This window comes from Megascapheus bottae, chromosome 3 (genome assembly GCF_031878675.1).
Source record: "Megascapheus bottae isolate mThoBot1 chromosome 3, mThoBot2.hap1, whole genome shotgun sequence".
In the NCBI taxonomy this organism is placed as follows: domain Eukaryota; kingdom Metazoa; phylum Chordata; class Mammalia; order Rodentia; family Geomyidae; genus Megascapheus; species Megascapheus bottae.
The window spans coordinates 65024140-65043836 of record NC_143511.1 but is presented as its reverse complement, the minus strand read 5'-3'; the positions used below and the strand labels follow the sequence as shown (position 1 = coordinate 65043836).

The 19697-nt window shown below is 40.0% G+C and overlaps 1 protein-coding gene across 3 annotated transcripts in view; it reads left to right on the top strand.

Moving 5' to 3' along the window:
- Nucleotides 1-1125: 1125 nt before the first annotated feature.
- Nucleotides 1126-19697, top strand: part of Pgap4 (post-GPI attachment to proteins GalNAc transferase 4) — a 30182-nt gene continuing 11610 nt past the window's right edge. For 2 of the 3 annotated variants that reach the window (XM_090330343.1, XM_090330344.1), the window contains exons 1-4: nt 1126-1221; nt 2030-2129; nt 4903-5044; nt 18158-18272. The gene's annotated coding sequence lies outside the window, so the exon portion shown is untranslated. Of the gene's footprint in view, nt 1222-2029; nt 2130-4902; nt 5045-17102; nt 17137-18154; nt 18273-19697 lie in introns of those variants that run through there. The other variant, XM_090330345.1, reaches the window with a different exon arrangement.

Sequence of the window (19697 nt, the reverse complement as noted above, 5' to 3'; positions counted from 1 at the left end):
TAAAGTGAGCCAATGATAAAAGAAGACTATGAATAAATTTGAGGAACCTTACTTCCTGATATACTTAAAAATAAAAAATCAGAAAAGCCACAGCTTGAGTCATGAGAGAAGTGTAATCTAAAAGTGTATGGAAGACTCGAAAGCTACAAGAGATCTGGGGAAATGTCTTACTGAGTCGAGAAAATATTATCTCAGAGTCTCCTAAAACCAAGAAAAACAGCATACACTTCTTAAGCTTATTAAATATAAAGCAACGGCTGGCATAATTACAAAAGGAACTTAGCAAAACCGCCAAAACGTAAACTCACAAGCACCCGTTTCTCTCCTGTTCAGAAATCCTCTCCCCATCACTTTCTGCAGCCCGGGGGGGGGGGGGGGAAGGAGGGGGCGGCGAACTCAGGTAAGTGCCGGTTCCCGTGAAGGGGTCGTGTTGCCTTCAAAGAGTGGGTTCGCCCAGGCCTTCTGCCTGCTGCACGACCCGAGACCCTACCTGACGGACGACTCCCCGGGGGTTCGGAGTTCAAAGGAGGCGGGACGGATGGATGCTACAGCACTATCGCTGCAGGAGGAGGCAGCCCTGCCATCCCTGAGAGACCACAGGCCACTGGGCTTCAGCTCCGAGCTCCGCTCCGGGGGCGGCGGTGTGGGGGGCCGCGGTCCGGATCGGATCCCGCCCGCCGGGGAGGAGAGAGGGAAGACAGGGGACCCGAGCTGACTGGAGGAACCGCGGCGTCCCTCAGTCGCGGGCCCGGATGGAGGGCCCCAGATCCGCAGCGGGTGGAGACTGCCCGGGACACACCACAGTCTGTTCCTCACGTCCGTTGCTCTCGTGAGCGCTGCGTTCTTCCAACTCAAGAGACGATCTCTCACCTAGGCCCGCCCGCGCAGGCCAGGCCTGCCATCCCTCACCTCTGACCCGCCGCAAAGAGGAACCTGGCTTCCGGGAGGCGGGGCCAAGGACAGGAAGAAGGGAAAAGAGAAAGGAAGTTGCTTCAACCCTACCGGGTGAACTGCGACTCAACCGGGCGGAAGTGACGCAAAGGGAGAGCGCCGTGTGACCGCAGGAAGCGTCAGTTCTCCAGCCACGCTTGGGCAATGGATAGAGGGGAGTGTGCGGCCGCATGGCTTTCCTGAGACCACCAAGAGTGACCGAGTCTTGCTGAGGCCGGACCCAGAGTCCTTGGCTTCGTAAATTAAGGAAAAAGAACTTGACATGGACCAGTACGATTTGGTTTGATGATTAAGCTAAAACGTTTCGTTTAGACTGCCGATTGGCGGATGGGCCGGTCAGTCCCGGGCCAGACCGGGCGCTGAGACGCCTCTGGAGAAAGTGTCGCCGCCCCCTTCATGCTAAGAGTCTGAAGGAAACCCCGGGGAGTTCATGGGTTTAGGTGTTGTGGATTTTTTTTTTTTCCTCAGAGAACTGTGTTTAGTGCTGCCCACACGTTAGATTCATCTGGGACGTTATAGTCCCTCTAGGGCGCACAGTCACTTCTTAAAAAGCCCTTATTAGCCGGGCGCTGTGGCTCACTCCTGTAATCCTAGCTACTCTGGAGGCTGAGATCTGAGGATCAAGGTTCAAAGCCAGGTTTGTGCCCGGGCTGCACAAAAGGACCTGAGACTCTTTATCTCCAAATAACCTCTAGAAAATGGGAAATGGGGCTTGGCTCAAGGGTAGAGTGGTAGACTTGAGCTGAAGAGCTCAGGGACAGTGCCCCATGACTCCCCGCCTCCCCCCCCCCCAAACCCTTATCCCAGCACAGTAATAGTGGCACAAAAGGTGAACTAATTCACCAGTGATACTCACTAAACTCTACCTTGGAAATGAACTATACAACTCTGGGGGAGGGGCTCGGGGAGTGGGAAAAAAAAAATCTGGGAGAAAATGAAGGAGGGAGTGACACTGTTCAAAAAGAAATGTAGTAATTACCTGATTTACACCTCTCTGTACATCACCTTCATAATTCAAAATTGTAAGGAAAAAAAAAAACACAAAAAGCCCTTATCCCATCTCATCTTTACCCTTCAGATTGCAACCTGCAAAGCAAGATTGACAGCTACATCTCTGGTGCTTTTAAGAGCAGCCTAGAAATTAAGGAGGAAAAGATAGCCAAGCAAATCCATGACTAGTGAGTTTCTACACAATGCTATCACTATTTTTAAGCTAATTAAGCTTAGAGCTTTTTTTTTAAGCTATGGATAAACTCATTTCCAAATCATTTAAAGTAAATGTCTGGATTTTAATGATAAGGTAATTGAGCTAACCTGTAAGTAGAAAACTGCCTATCAAAATGGTAAAAAACTAACAAATGTCCTCAGATAACAGGCCAAAAAAGGCAGGTATATTTGCTGGGTACTTGGTAGTTCTTAGCTGTATATGCAAGTGGTGAACAATGGAAGACAAAGGTTCTATGACACGTGGTACCAAAATATTTTGCCTAGTCCATATAAAAACTAATTGACTCTAAATGAAGCCTCAAATCCACTTGATGAGGCAGAAGCCTGAGAACTATTTGGTGACAAGTTGTTGAAAAGCTATAGTACAAGACAATGGCACTCATTTCCTAATCTCTATCCTTGGGTTGCTCTACCCTTAGTAAGCCCTGTACATACAGAACAACTGAATGGCAATAAATCATTCTTCTAGCCTCATATTAGTAAACTAGATATTCATGGACTGCATTTTGCAAACAAACCTGCTGTGTTTAATTTTGGACAGTACTGAACACTTGTATGGTTACAAACAAAAACCCTAACTTGATTGTTAACATTTAAAATAGGATATTTTACATTTAAAAAGCCTAAGTTATTAATATTTCTCAAAAATGTTGACAGTCTAGGAAGGTTGAGGCTATGTTTTTGCATGGTCATATTACTTAGACAAGAATAGCAACTTCCTTTTTCATCCATCAATCATGTTATTTCCAAATACTATAATCTCCACTATTCCTTTCTAGTTCTGGTACTAGTTATATATTATCTGAATATCATCGCCTGTAGTCTACCTTGTGGTAAACCAATAAGTGATACTAGGTACCTGTCCAGTGGGCATTATTGGTTATTTACCACCCATAACTCCCTTCTTACTTTCTTTTGTTCAAAATAGAACAAAAAGTATACTATTGTGTCCATGTAGTCCCTTTGGTTAGGTCTTAAGGAAGCTTCAAGGATTGTCTCAATATAAATAGTTCCAACTACAGTGTTGTTCAGTTTAATTGGGGTGAATTTCTTGGAATTTTAGGCCTGAGTAGTTTTCTTCCAGAGTTTTGGTATAATGCCTGAAACTATGAAGACTGTTTGCTCCCATTCTTAAGAGTGAAATCAACACACAGGTCAGGGTTGCAGGAAGGAGGGAAAGTCAGGCCTGTGTCCAGGATGGGTAGAACATAAGATTTTAGATTAAAAACAAAAACATTGACTTTATTGTACATAGCATGTTTTTGGGTAGATCGTGGGACTTGAACTCTGGGCCTGGGTGTTATCCCTGAGCTCAAGGCTACCGCCCTACTCCCTACCACTCTACTTCCAGTTATCTGGTGGTTATTTGGAGATAAGAGTCTCACAGACTTTTTAGTACCCAGGCTGGCTTTGAGTCACGATCCTCAGATCTCAGCCTCCAGAGTAGCTAGGATCACAGGCATGAGCCACCATGCCCAGCTTTGTACTTAGCTTTGACTAATTTCTTTTGTAAAGCAATAGTTTCAAACCTAAGCTACTCCATCTTGAGTATAAATGTCAAAGCATGATGAGTTTACATTTTATTTATACAAGTAAATGACTACCATTTTCAGCATACCATGAGGCACAAATTGATATATAATTTTCCCAGTAAACAATTATGCTGGCAAATACATCAAAACATATCAGAAACATCAGGCATGAACTTCTCAGATACACCAGGCCAGTCAGATTTTTCACCTATACTATATAAAAGGAGACTTATGTGGCACTGGTACCAGCACACACAGATGTGTCATCAGACCTCCAGTGTATCTACATCAAGCATCAACAGATGACAAACTCAGTACCCTATCCCTAGAACTTCACATGTAGTTTGTGAATTTGTTGTTATTCAATAAATTCTGACACTGAGGAAAATAAGCATTTTTTAAATGTATGTTTCTGATATAGCTCACTCATAACAGGGGGCAAAACCAAGAGGCTCTCAGGGAAAGGGAACCAGATCAACTGAGTTAGGTCATCCCTAACTTCAGTGCACACTTCAGAGTGCTATAAAAAGCTACTAAACAAGACCAGGACTTTGTAGAAACTCTTAATTCTCACCATGTAGATAGTTACATTCTTTATTTAACATTGAGATTGTCTTTTTCAAAGGTCCCAGTCATCTCAGGCCTTTTTATGTATGTCAGTATTCTCTAGAGTACAAAACCAACAGAATATGTATGTTGATGTGTGTATGTGTATGTAAACATATCTGTGTGTATATGTATTTACGCATATATGCATGGAGAGGAGAAAGAGAGAGGCTTGGAGGAAATGCATCAGGATACAATTCACAGATTGATACATTCAAAGTTTTCAGATAAGCTAGCACACCCAGAAATGAGTTGCAATTGTCACTCAAAAGAAGTCTGGAAGAGTTCCTTCTTCCTCAGGGAGAAAGTGGTTTCAGACATTATTCTATTAATAACTTCCACAGATTAGATTAGTCCTTGCCACAAACTGCTTTACACCACTCATTTAAATGTTAATTTCAATCCAAAACATACTTCACAAAGCATGCAGAATAATGTTTCAACAATATCTGAACACCACCATGGCCCAGCCAAGTTGACACATAAAATAAACCGTAACAGTATATGTCCATTCTCCAGTTAATTGTGATATATTTTCTATAAGCCTCAGCCTTCTGACCTCACAGTAACTTGTCTTTATCTGAAGGTATCTTCACCCTACAGAACTGGGAAAATGGAATAGATGAAAAGGAAGGAAGCAGAGACTTCTCCCACTGACCATATTCCTCATTTCTGGGCATCCCCCCATCTACGTATCACCTTAATAAAGAGAAAAGGTAGTAACCCTGGTAAGATAAATCTTTTACTCACACAGATTGAAGAACAGCATTAGCACTTGTTTATGTTCCATTTCCCTTTTCTTTTAAAGTTGTCATTGCTTATTCCAACCTTATCACTTAAGTCAAATAGCAATAATCCCTTCTATAAGAAGGAAACAAGCTGAAATTTCAAGTAATTTTCCTGAGTTACTTGTTATTTGTGTAAGGGCTCCAGTGTTTGACTTCAAGGCTATCTATCACACAGTTCTGCCACAAGGTGGCAGCAGGTGACATGTCTCCCCCCCCCCCCCCCCCCAGCCTCCTTTGCTACACATGGCTGCACATTATGTTTCTTCATCAGTCATGCAGGGAGTTGGAAACCTAAACTATTAGGAGTGCACTTAATGTTCTAACAAAGAACACAGTTAAGATTTGGGAACACAGTTAATTTTGCTCACCATTTTTTTTCTATGCTTCCTGCAAAATTTCTCCTGTTGGCCTATCTCTATGGGCTCCAGCATTCCAGAAGAGCAAATTGTACACTAAACACAATTCTAGAATTCTGTTGTTTCTATTTTTAGACAAGTTCTTTTGTGCTCAGCATAACATCACTTGTTCAACAGAAACACAGAGTCCATTCGTCCTTGCTTTAGACTCCAAACCTCCCAGTAAAACTCTTAGGAAATCTCCCAAGAAATGCACATCAAATTTAAGGAGCATTGCTCAAGAGGGTGGTGCCCAGCTTCACTTAAGAGAATCTACACAAACCAACCTCCTACTCTAGTCCTCAGCTTTGCTTACCTTAGAGCCACTCACCAGGCCTTTCTCCACCTCCCCAATTTACCTGGCCCACTATGCTATCCTGTGCTCCACCCTTCTCTTCTGTGTGATTTCTAGGGATCAGACTTTTAGAGCTTGTGATGAGAATGGCTAGGTCAGCTCTAAGATCTGTGCAAACCATAGCTTTTAGGTTATTTCTGGCCTTGACTCCATTTTATCATGCAGTAGTTTTAACCTATGCCATCAATTCCACTTTACATTCCAAAACAAGAATGCCTTTACATTTTATTTATGCAGGTAAATAACTATTAATCCTCCATCAGCAAACCATGAGGCAAAACCTGATAATACTTTATTTGTGCCATAGGCTATTACATCAAATCAAATACATTTGACATATAAAAAAATCACATCAGAAACACCAGGTATGAGTCGGGCACAGTGGCTCATGCCTGTAATCCTAGCTACTCAGGAGGTTGAGATCTGAGGATCAAGGTTCAAAGCCAGCCCAGGCACTAAAGTCCATGAGACTCTTGCCTCCAATTAACCACTAGTAAACTGGAAGTGGTGCTGTGGCTTAAGGGGTAGGGCATTAGCCTTGAGCTGAAGAGCTCAGGGACAGTGCCCAGGCCCAGAGCTCAAGTCCTGTACCTGACAAAAAAGTAAACCAAAACAAAATACCAGATATGAACTTATTGAGGATTTGGGATTAATGTGCACTCCCTATCCTGAATTATATAAAAGGAGGGACTATCAGCCAGTGGCACACAGACCAGTCATCAAACCCTCTGTATGTATCAAAGATTGACAGGTGCCCCTCACACTTCAGCTCAGCTTGATCTCCTGGTTGATGTGATCAACTGGAATTTGTCACCATCCTAGATCCAGTAAGACTTAGAATTAGCTCCATACTCTGACTCAACTGTGTGCCTGAAATGAACTCTGTATGCTAACCATCACTGAGCTTCTCACCACTTAACACCATACCAAATTCGGGGATTCCCTGGATGGACTCTTTTGGCACCAGTATCCACGCTCTGCTCTTACTTTAGGTAAAGCCTCTTACAGCCCCGTCATCTCTTTAGGCCTTCCCAGTTACCATGTGGACTTTACATTATTGTGAACTATATGGTATGAGGGGAGAGTTTATAGTAGTAACTAAGTTTGGAACAAAGGACCTGTTTTGTCAGTGGCCATGGCTGTCAAGAGACCCCAGTAGTATGTGGCTAATTTATGCCAATAAAATGGGCATAGCTTTGTCTTCATCCAAGAAATCTTGGCATTGAGGAGAGACATACGAATGTCTATGTTGCTGACATGGCTTGTCATGATGGCCTGGGAGGGTGAGGCACAGTGTCTGTGGAATCCTGAGAACAGATGAAGAGGTGTCCTTGTTTACATAATGCTCTCCTAAAACTACATGCCCACATTACAATCATAGACCAAATCACTTATATTCTTACAGCAAGTGACATTCTGTATTTGGATTTCAACATTTTTCTCATTTCCACTAAACACTCACTCTGGTTAAAAGATGGAATTTATTAAAAATGGAATTTGAGAGGCAGAAGTAATGTCACTGACTTCTTGTTAAATAAATTTAAAAAAAACTTTGGTGTGATAGGTATGGAGTTGAATTAGAAAGGTTAAGATGTAAATCATTCATTTCTAGTAATGTGGCATGACCAAAGCTTCCATAAATCCAAAGACTAGATGTCAACTTACTTGCACTTTTCAAATGACATAAAAGAAATTTTATGTTATCATAGACAAATGGACAGAGATAAACTCTAGGGATGATCAAGGCTGAGTGAATGCTTATTGGAGAACCCTTCTCACACAAGTAGAGTAGAAGTGACCGCATCCACTATGAAGAAGACTGAAAGAAAACCATCCATGTTTAGCACCGATTTTTTTGTTGCTGACTCCTTGGGGATTCCAGAGGTCACTTAGAAAGAGTTTTCTCAAGAAGGCATGGGAAGAGCCTGTGAGCTCAGTACATCAACTGTGGTAACTTCTCATTTAGTTCAATTCCTCTGATTACAGATTTGGGTCAACAGCCCTTGAGCAGGCTTCCAGGTACTATTTCTCTTATCCTTAGAGTTTGTCCTGTGGGAATCCAGGTGGATAGAAATCAAGTACCTTTCCTGATGGCCAGTGAAGAATGTGAAGTGGATCACTGAGCTCTAAAGACCTGGTCTCATTCCCTCTGCCCCCCCGCCCCCCCACCCTCTTTTTGTGTGTATCCTATTGGACTAAAATTTTACATAATATTTCATGTATCAGCCTAAAAACTAGATTCATTTGCAGCTTATAGTTGAATAAGGTTGTAAGACCAATTGAATGCCAAGGAAACAGGAGTATTGAGCTAAAGTATAGCGATAAAGATATTTTTATAATATAGAGATAAAGACAGATTTACTTGAGTATATCCAATCCATGGAAGGCATTTTAACACTGCATTGACATTTCACATATTTATTTAACTTGGACTAGCTTCTTTTTTATATGTACGCACATTTTATTAATCTGATACAAATGAAATTTAATCTTTTTTTTTAAATTGTCAGGGTAATGTATAGGGGTTACAGTTATATTTGTCAGGTAGTGGGTGAAATACTTCTCTCACATTGATATCCCTTCTCGTGTTTTTATCCCTATTTTGCCACCTTGAAATGTAATCTTGGCTCTTTATAAAAAATATTTTTACAGGGATGTGACTCAAATGGTACAGCACGTGCCTAGCAAGTGAGACTCTCTGTGTTCAATCCTTAATACCACCAAAAGAGATGTTATTTGGTTTAGAAGACAGGGTTTCACAACATAAACCTGGCTAGCCTTAAACTCGTCATCCACTTACTTCAACGTGATAGGCATGTGCCACTCCTCATTGGATTATTTTATTGATATATCATATTTGTACATTTTCATGAAGTATAATATACACTGGGCTATAATAAGCCTACAGTAATTTTCATATCAATTACATAGAACTTTCTTATTTCTTGATGGTGACTAATTCCTCTCTTCTAATAAAATGTTAACATTTAGAATTACAGCACAGAGATGAGTGGGTTCAAGCTGCTAACAGAAAAAAAATCTCTGTAGTGCTGAGAACATCTTGTTTTGTACTTTTTCTTCTTATGACGACTATCCAATTTTTAAAATAATTCTCAATTTACTAATTTGCACCAAAGCTTCAAATGTGTCACACTTAATAATCCAGCCATTACAGGTCTAGTTATATGTTCTAAAGAGAATGAAATGAAATACCTGTGTAAATAAGGTTGCTCAAAATTTTGATTGGGGACTGGGAGTTTGGCCTAGTGGTAGAGTGCTTGCCTAGCATGCACAAAGACCCGGGTTCAATTCTTCAGTACCACATACGTAGAAAAATGCCAGAAGTGGTGCAGTGGTCAAGTGGTAGAGGACAATGCTCAGGCCCTAAGTTCAAGGCCCAGGCAGGACTGGCAAAAAACATGTTGATTGTACCATTACTAGTTAATTTTCTTAGAGTAAATTGAAATAAATCGTAGTATGTCTATAAAGAATTCCATGTAGTTGCTAAAATCAGAAACAGTCTCGTGGAAGTGTCTGTAGCCATTTGAGGGAATTCTCTATGGAAATTGTATCATTATAAAGTACTAATGAAAACAAAAGAGTGCAAACCTGACCAAATAGTTTGGTTTATTTTATACTACCTCTGATGAGTGTTTCTAAACTCAATGCATGTGATAGGGATCATTTGATTCCTTTGATTGCTTTCTTCTCTTTTACTCTGTGACCTCAAGCCAAACTCCAGTGCTTTTCTCTACTTATAAAAACTTCTGAATCTCAGCAGATGCAAACATGCATGTGAAATTCTGGAAGGTCATTCCCAGCATATAACAGCCAAAAATATCTTCACACACACACACACACACACACACACACACACACACACACACACACACAACATAGACAGAGAACATATAAAGATGTATTTTGGACATGATTTGGCCCACAAAGTATTGTATGATGGAAGCTTGGGCCTCTATGTACTGGAAGAATTGAAAATAGCGGGACTTTGTCCTCTGGCGGGTGACACAACAATCATCCTTAGACACCAGTCATGACTTTTTAACTTCTACAATTGGATTGGTTACCTTGGAATCAAAGCAGGGAAAGCAAAGCAGGGAAGTCTCTCCCAGTGTTACTTTCCTGTTTTGCTTCTCTGCCATGCATGGGACAGCATGAGGTCCTATGAGACTCCCAGCAGTTGTGGGTATACCATATTCTTGGGAGTGCCAGAACTATAAAGAAATCTCTTTTCCTCCCTATGTGTGTGTGTTTGCCTCTCTCCCCACCTTTCTCTGATGAGTGATGATGACTCATGCTTATAATCCTAACTACTTAGGAGGCTGAGATCTGAGGATTGAGATTCAAACCCAGCTGGGACAGGCCAATCTCCAATTAACCAGCAAAAACCTAGAACTAGAGGTGCTGCCCACATGGTAAAGCTGGATGAAGGCTTCTCCCACCCTGGCCCCCACCTCAGCAGCTCAGGAAAGCATAAAGTGAACTGTCTCTCTCATCCTGAAGCCTAGGAAGGTTAGACAGTCTCCCATGCAGTACCCCGAATCCTCAAAAATGTCCTTAAAGTATTTTTTTAAATAATACTCCACTGTATAATTAGGGTACTTCTGTGACCAAGAGACAAACTTTACTTAATTATAATATTAAATCTACACCCAGGGAAGAGCTAAAGCCTGTTTCCAAAACATGGGAAACATGAAGAAGCAGATTCTTAGTTTGTACCTGTGCAAGAGCATCCCCCACCACTCCAAAATGTAATGTGAGCATGTGGGGGTCACGTTTACTTAAAGCTTTGTCCATTGACGCAGAAGCAGAACTATATAGCATAACATCAGGAGCAAGCACAATGTTCATACCAGCTCATGCCAGTGTACTCATAAGCGCTGCACCCCATACACAGGTTCACATCCTGTCCAGCAAAAGTAGCTCATCAAATCACACAACTCCATAATTCCTCACTGCCCATCCATAGTGTCTATTTTACACCCTTAATAGACAAAAGGAGCATTTGGCCAAGATAGACAAGCTAGCTGAAACAGGCACATCAGCCTCAAGGCTATATGCAGGTTCCCTAAGGCATGCCTGTGTATATGACTTAAAATTACATCCATGTACTAAACCAGCTGGATTATAGTCCTTGGCAAGTATAAGCCCAAAGCCCTCTGAAAATTCCTGATGTACACCATTTGCCCTTTAGCTGGGGAGAGAAATTTGATCTGGTTTACATGGTAGAAAATTCACTGGAGTGACCTGGAGATTTCTTTAAAGACTGAACACTAAAAAAGCATGAGATTGGATTGGAGAGAAGTACCATGAATAATGTCCTTTCTTCCCATACTCTTCTCTCAACAATTCCAGTAAGTGGAGTGAGGAGATCTGACTATGATCGAAAGGAGAATTCAGTCACTGCTCTCTTTTCCTCTAACTTTTCCTTCCTGAATCACTCCCTTCTGCAGTTACTTTGGATTGCAGGATGTCTATAAATGATCTGTGAACGGCTTTATGGTGAGGGACCAAAACTACACTCAAGAACAAATGACCCCCCCAAAACACAGATAACCCCAGGATGAGATCACCCCCAAATGGGAGCCATTACTCAAACAAGTCTGAGGCTGCCCCCTAGAACAAGAGCAAGCATCTCACAGGAACCAGATTGCTCCTCATAAATGAAAATAGATAGTAATAATAACTTCTCCAAGGCCACCTGGCAGAATCATAACTGAGATGATGATTAGACACCGGACTAACCTAGATACTTTCTCCATTGTTCTTCCCAATGTGTTACATTGGTTAAAGCTGCATTCTCTGCTCTTCATTCCTCTTGGTTTTCTTGATTGGTATAATTGGGGTAGATGGCTGAGCATATTGTATTAAGAATTCCAGAGCTAAGGTTTTTGCCCTAAAATTCAGGTCATATATATTTTTATTCATATTTTTTATAAAAGTGATTTACAAAGGGATTATAGTTATATAAGTCAGGCAATGAACCCATCTCTTTTTGGATAACGTTACCCCGTCCCTCGCTGTTTTCCCCTCCTGTCCCTACCCATAAGCTGCATAGTTCATTTTCTTTTCTTTTCTTTTCTTTTCTTTTTTTTTTTTTTTTGCCAGTCCTAGGGCTCAGGGCCTGAGCACTGTCCTTGGGCTTTCTTAAGGCTTAGTGCTCCACCACTTGAGCCACAGCACCACTTCCAACTTTTTCTATGTATGTGGTACCAAGGAAACGAACCTGGGTCTTCATGAAGGCTAGGCAAGCATTCTACCACTAGGCCAAACCCCTGACCTACAGTTCATTTTCAATATCATGTCTAGTGAGTACCACTGCTGCATTTGTTCACCCGTTGCCAGTCCCCAATCATATTTCTAAATTCAGGATGTTAGTTATTTTTGAACAGTTTTACCATAATAAAAATAGGTTAGGAGCCAAGCACTGAAGGCAGAAAAATCCAAGGGACTCATCTCTAGTTAACCAGCAAAAAGCCAGAAGTGGAGCTATGGTTCAAGTGGTAAAGTACCATGCTTAACTAACAAAAAAAGTTTTTAAAAAGGTAAGGGATAATTTCCAGGCCCTGAGTTCAAGGCTTAGTACTGGCATACACACACATGCATACCTACATACATGAATACACAAATAGGTTGGAATGTCTGTTTGGGGATTTACTTAAGATGTCTCTGCATTTTGATTTTTCTTTTTTCTGAATGGAAGATATCTTGAGAGAAGAAAGGACCGCTTAGCACCACTGTCTTCTCAGTTTTCAGAGATGAACAATCAAGATACTTTTTACTGTGTCCAGTGAAGAAAACCAAGGGTTTTCCAGATAGTTGTAGGTACCATATAGCACATACATAGCACATAGTCTGTACATATTCTCGATGTATTGGTAAAGTAACAGTTTTGATACAGAGCTATTATATTCTACATTTATGAAAATGCTTCTGCCTCTGGTGACATAAAGAGCAAGAGAGATGTTTTGTTTAATGAGACTGAGTTTACAAGACTTTTGCATGATTAATTTGCCTATAAAATTGTTCCCATACTGTTGTAGAATCAGCTTTGGAAATAGGCAAATCAACTTATTATACCTTAGAGAACTACTGAGAAACTCTCAGTCACTTTGAACATGGAAAGTCTACTGAATTGCTTTTACTTGTTTTCCTTTTCCTCCATTGCAAAAATAAATATAACTTTAATCCCCTGACATCTAAAGGAATAGGATGAAGAAGGATCTCATAAGAAAATGGATGCAGTTCCTAGGGTTCTTGCTGTCTGTTGGGTAGAAGTGTTCTTACACTTCTATTGATATTGTTATTAAGGGAAGTCCTTAGCAGTTGATAACAGCATATCATGAAACAAGAATTCTGACCTCTTTCTGTTCCCTGTTAAATAAAAGTATAATCAGTCTAGTTTAAAGATTGGATGGGCTTTTAGTAGCAATTTATGAATGGGGAAGCATCCCCATGTAGAAACAGAAGGAAGTTCTGTTGAATAAGGCAGAATAATTCTGCCTTTATTTTTCCCATTGGGCTTTGAACTCAGGATCTCATGCTTGCTAGGCAAACACTTGAATCATGTCCCAAGACAAAACCTAATAGTTGGCATGTGAAAGGTAGCTTCATCAGGAACAAGAGAATAAAATAATATAAAAAAGAGAGACAGAGAAAAGAGGATTGTAATGGAGATTACTTTTTATTATGCAAAATGAGGTTTTCTTTCTTGTCAGTTGCTGTGAATTGTTGCTTTAAAGAAAAACTGCTTTATCTGTTATTGTTTCCCTTTTCTTAATGTGTCTGTTTGTTGGCTGGGTAGTCTGTTTTGCAAGCCAAACTTGGTATGTAGATCAGGTGGGCCTCAAATTCACCATCTTCTAGTACTTCTGAGTACTGAGATACACTACCACTTTCTGCTAAAGTTTCAGTTTCATTACAGGGCACTTACGATATACTAGAGCCTATTGCATTTTAATCCAATACATTGTAACCTCATATAAGTTGTATTTAACTCCCCTAAGGCAAAATGAAAAAGGTAAGTCAGAACTCTACAAACTTGTCTTTCCAGAAACTTCCCAGGCTTTCTCTGGTTACAGAGAAAAAAACTCTCCCAAGTACTCAACTTACTTTCTTTCCTAAAGCCTTTGATGGCTGCATAAATTTAAATTGTAATCTAAAAAAAAATTAGGCTCCCTGTTGCTCCTATGATAGAGAATATAGTTATTATTATTTATGTATAAGAACAGTTATATAAAATTACCCACACCCTTGAAACTATTGCCCAACATAGAAATATGAATGTGAAACATTTCACATAACTGTGCATTCTTCTATATTGTATTTAGTTTAACAGCATACATTTAAACAATGACTTCAAAAGAATTTTTAGCCTTGTCTTGTAAGAAGTCTTAACTGGTAAGTTAGCTCCCTTTAGCTCCCTTTGCTTTGCTATCTTAAACAGAAGTCTTTGGTCCAAGATAACTACAGGAGTTGCAGCTCTTCCAGGCATCTGGGTCAAGCCTTCTTGAAAAACTCACTTCTATTATATTCACCACTCTGGCAAAAAGTGGCTGGAAAATGTAGTTTTTCATCTTGATACATTTCTCTGAGGCCTATTACCAAGGAAGAAAAGGAATAATAGTTACTGAATTGGCCCATAAGTCTGTGCGTTATACCTGATACCCAGATGCTGGTCAACACTGAAAAAGAACTTTTGTCGATCTGCACTAGCATGCATTATCATTCTTTCCCCACTCATACCTCCATTCTTCATGAAGAAAAGGAACTTTTAACCCTGTGCCCATTAAAGTTATAACTTTGGGAGCTAGTCAATATCGTCTAACAGATATTCTTTCCTAGATGAGTGGACAGAGCCAGGATGGATAGCCTTCCAGGCCTTGCTCTGGAGGATGATATGACGTGTAGCCAGGACCCTGGGGAAATGGCAGAGAGATGAGAGAAACAGACATACAAGGCAATGTGGGGTGACCTTAGTTTTGTAGTTCAACTTATAATCTGCTATTCCATTCCCTAATTTGCAAATTATTGGGGGGTATTTGGTTGGGAAGAAAAAGGAGTATTCCCCCCTCAATAGCATTGTAGAGGAATAGCTTCTGTTTTAGCTGCTTGAAGTAAAGATTATTTTCAATACAACACAGCCATTTACATTTTGCATAATTTGAAGCTTCTAGTGTAATGCCCAAACCAAAATGAATTCTCCACTTGAAGACAGGGCTATTTCCTTAGCAAGAAGGAGTTCAAATATAAAAAGAGATGAGACTTTAGGTCTTGTCCCCTTCCCTAAGATTAAGAGTAGTGACAGAATATTTAGGAGCATGCCTTCAAACAAACCTGTTATTCTTTGAATCTATTACAAAAGTTTATGGACTTATAACTAAATCCAATGTAAGTGTGTTAAGAGGTAGTTGACTAAGGAGAAAGTTAGTTAGTTATAAGGGCTCTTTTTGAAGGGAGTGAGAAGGCTGTGGCAGGAGTGGACCTTGAATGAAAGATTGGCTTAGCACATTCCTTCTGCCTTTCTGTTTCCCTCTCCTTCCTTCTCTCCCTCTTATCATTTCACTTTCACAGTAGGAAAACATAGGCTCTGAACCCTTGTCTTACACAGGCTCTGTGATCTTGGATTTTCTATCCTCTATGGCCAGAAGAAATAAAACTATCTTTTATAAATTACTCCATCTCAAAATGGACTAAGATATAACCTATTTGGAATATATCTGAAGAACAATGGGTTTTACCCATGAGGGACCACAGGATATAAGAAACTGAGGTGGGTTTGATTTTTTTTTTAAGAAAAGGCAATTCTGAGTTAGACAGATGGGGATGAGAATGAAAGGGGAAAAGAGAAATTTGTTTTACCTGCATGGGTGTCTTACTGTGTGATCCAAGATTAAATGGTCTTACTCATCTTGATGCTCAAAAGCCTGCGTGTGAAAAGCTGAGAGCTCACCTTTCTCTTTTCAGGCAGCTCTTTCCTGCCTGGCAGGAGTTTCAGTTCTCTCTGGTCTGCCATTTTTCAGCCATCAGGTTCAGCCCAGCTCCAATTCTGAACCTGTGGTAATTCTCAGGATGTATGTATCCATTTATGCTACATCATCACTATGGCAACAGTTACAGAGCAGAGTGTGAAATCTGAAGAAGAGTCAAATCTTGTCCAGTGGGCCAAGTATACCAAATAAGTATTTGGTATACATATATGTATGCATATTTGTATACATATTCATATACATACAGGGAAGTTAAACTCCTGTCATTTCAATCAAGTATCCTGGCAATAAATCCATTTTCTTCCTTAATCCCTTTTCTCTTCCTCCCTCCCTTCTTTCTTCCTTTCTTCTTTCTCTCCTCTCTCTCAGTTGGTTTCTTTCTCTTGGTCTGTACCACCATTCCTGGGTTGATTTTCTTTTAGAGTTTCAATTTCTACTTCATATACAGTAACTCCTTACTGTATGTGAAGGAGTTGTGAAGGATCTGAGTTTTACTAACCTGCAAAAAAAAAAGCCACAGGGGTAGAGGTGGATATATTCTTTGAAAGTAATTAGTCAATATTTAGTAAAACAGTATTCACTTTTTGTCATAATAGTCTCCCCATTAGAAGCTATAAACTTTGTTTTGCCAAATTTAAGCAAAGAGAAGGGAGATCCAGAAAAAGATAGCTTTCCTTTAGCTTTGCCCCACTAAATATAGGAAATAGATCTTGAGCAATTTGCTAAGGCAGAAATCAGGATTAGTAACCTTTCCTGTCTATTTTCCTTCTCTGTGGAACTTTTCTAAATTTCTCAGTCATTACTATTTTCTCCCATTCTTCTTTTCCTCCTACCATTGTCTCCAAAGGCTTCACAGTAGCATTCAAAAAACCTACTGGATCAGGAACACTAAAGTAAACTGTCTAATCTCCCTATCTAATCCTCCCAACCTGTGGATAGTAGCTTTCCCATAGTAAAAGACACTTTACAAGTGTGATGAGATTAAAGGTCTGGAGAAAGGATGATCTCGGATTATCCAGGTGGGCTGTGTCATCACAAATGGCCTTTGAGGAAGGCAACAGGGAGAGCCAGAGTTAGTTATAATGACAGATCCACTTAAGAAGATAAGGTATTTCAAGGAAGGAGGTCAGTGAGCCAAGGAATGTGTGTGGGATCCAGAAACTAAAACAAGAAAACGGATTTGCTTCTCAGAATATCCAGAAGCTAAAAGCTCAGCCAGCACCTTGACGTTGACTTATTGAGACTGATTTTTGGACATTAGATCCCCAGAATTATGTGTGTGTGTGTGTGTGTGTGTGTGTGTGTGTGTGTGTGTGTGTGTAAGACACTAAAAATGCGATCATTTGTTTCAGCTGAAAAAAAAATCTATACAAATGAGATAATTCCTGATTGAAAGCGATCCAAGAGATAAGACAAATAAGTGCATAGTATAACCCTAAATGATTATTTCCCTTATACTAAACAAGGATATTCCTAAGATAATTGATGAGACTACATAAGGGCTGTTAATTACATTTATAGAAGAGAATTGTAGCATGCTAATTTTCTATTTTGAGAATTGTGTAGAGACTGTCTTGTGTTTAAAAAATAGACCTGGAAGGGCTGGAGGCATGGCTCAGTAACAGAGTGCTTGCCTAGAAAATGCAAGGCCTTCAGTTCAAATTTCAGTATGACAAAAGAAATGGACAAGGAAGAATTTAGGAATAAAAGGACAGTATGACTACAATGCATTTCAAGTAGTCATTCCCTGATACACAAAAATAATAATATACACATATGTAAAGTCAATACAGTAACACAAAAAGGGTAAAGTTTTACTTTTTAGAGAATTTGGGATTTATTTATTTATTTTTGTCAGTCGTAGGGCTTGAACTCTGAGCCCTGAGCTCTTCAGCTCAAGGCTAGTGCTCTACCACTTGTAGCCACAGCACCTCTTCTTGTTTTCTGGTGGTTAACTGGAGATAAGAGTCTCACAGACTTTCCTGCTCTAGCTGTCTTTGAACCTCAATCCCCAGATCTCAGCTTCCTGAGTAGCTAGGATTACAAGAGTCACCAGTGCCTGGCAATATTTTTATTCTTTAAAATACAATTTTACTTTGTATTGGGAATGAATAAAAAGCAAAAACGTAGATAGGTGGATAGATAAATAGACAGACAGACAGATAGATAGATAGATAGATAGATAGATAGATATTTTCCTCATGAGCTATATATTACTCTGCATCAAAATGCAAGCATAACTTCCAATGATTTCACCATAAATATGATTTTTACCTGCTTTTTTGGATTTAAGCAGCCTTTACCAAGGACTGATGGAACTCTAGAGGACAGAGTCTGGAACTGGGTGAGCCTTGAAACTTTGAGGAGGAACTGCAGGAGCAAGAACACAAAGAGGATGGACCCCAAACCAGGTACAGTTTCTATTCAAATGCTTAGTTGATACTCTGGTTTCTCTTCAGATCATATAAATCTTTTGCCTTTTTCAAATGCTTAGTTGATCACACATTTACTTAGATATAGAAAATAAACTATGGAGCCAGTCTAAATACTGCAGAAGCTAGAGGGTGAGGAGAATGGAGGAAAAAGCAACAGAGATAGCTGCTATGTGGGATCACATACAGTTTGAAATCTGAGTCCAAGCAAATGAACTGACTACTAGCCCCCAACTCCAGCAGTACTCAGAAGAAAGTAACAGCCTTAGGAATTATTGCAAGATGGTACCCACGGATGTCACTTTTCCCCCATATTTATTAGGTATGAGTATTAGTTAATTTTATGGCCCTGTGACAGTATGCTTGACATGAACAACTTGGAGATGGGAGGATTTCTTTTAGCTTTGCCATGCTCTACTCATCATGACAGATGCACATTTCTGAAACAATAAGCCAAAGTAATCCCCTTTCCCTTAAGTTGCTCTCTTATGTATTATGATCATAGTGACAAACTATGTAGTTGCCCTGATTGGCGCATAACTATAGTCACTTAAAAAGAGAAACATGGAGCATTTTGCCTCCTAATCATCCAATCCCCTCTGTGACCATCTTACATACAAAAATGGCTTTTAGTTTCTGGTCAGGTTCAACAGTAAACAGTAGGAAATAAGATGGTAGGAAGAAGTAAAACCCAGCTCTCTGATGATTCATCACAGGTTCATGGCTTTATTTTTATTAAAGATAACAGGTCCCATAGAATGGCCTCCTCTTCTTTTATGGTTCTAATAAGGTTTCCTCACTTTGATCTTAAGGATGAAGATTAGTAGTGATTTCCTACTGGTAAAAGCCTTACTTGTTTTTCTTTCTCTCTTTTCTTTCTTTCTCTCTCTCTTTTTTTTATTTGCTAGTCCTGGGGCTTGAACGCAGGGCCCGGGTACGGTCCTCGGAGACTTTTCGCCCAAGGATAACGCCCTGACACTTGAGTCATAGCACCACTTCCTACTTTTTCTGTGTATGTGGCACAGAGGAAATGAACCTAGGGCTTTGTGCATACCAGGGAAGTACTCTACCACTAGGGTACAGTCCAGACACCTGTTTTTCTTAATTCTACCTAGACACTTAAAAATAAACATTTTAAAAGATTTACGAGGTACTATTTCTACACAGGTTTGCATGGATGTTAAAGTATCATTATAGCAATTACAATAGTGCCTACTGCTAATCTTTAATTGTTTTACCTGGTTTATGGTTCTTGTTCGTTTCCATTTTTACATGTTGATTAATAGAATGGGCACTGGAGTCAGACACAGGTTTGACCTCTGGCTCTTTCTAGAAGTCTGGCTTGGGTTATTAGCCTACCTATCTTGTTGGGTTATTGTAGTGTTTAAGATGTACTGTATTGAA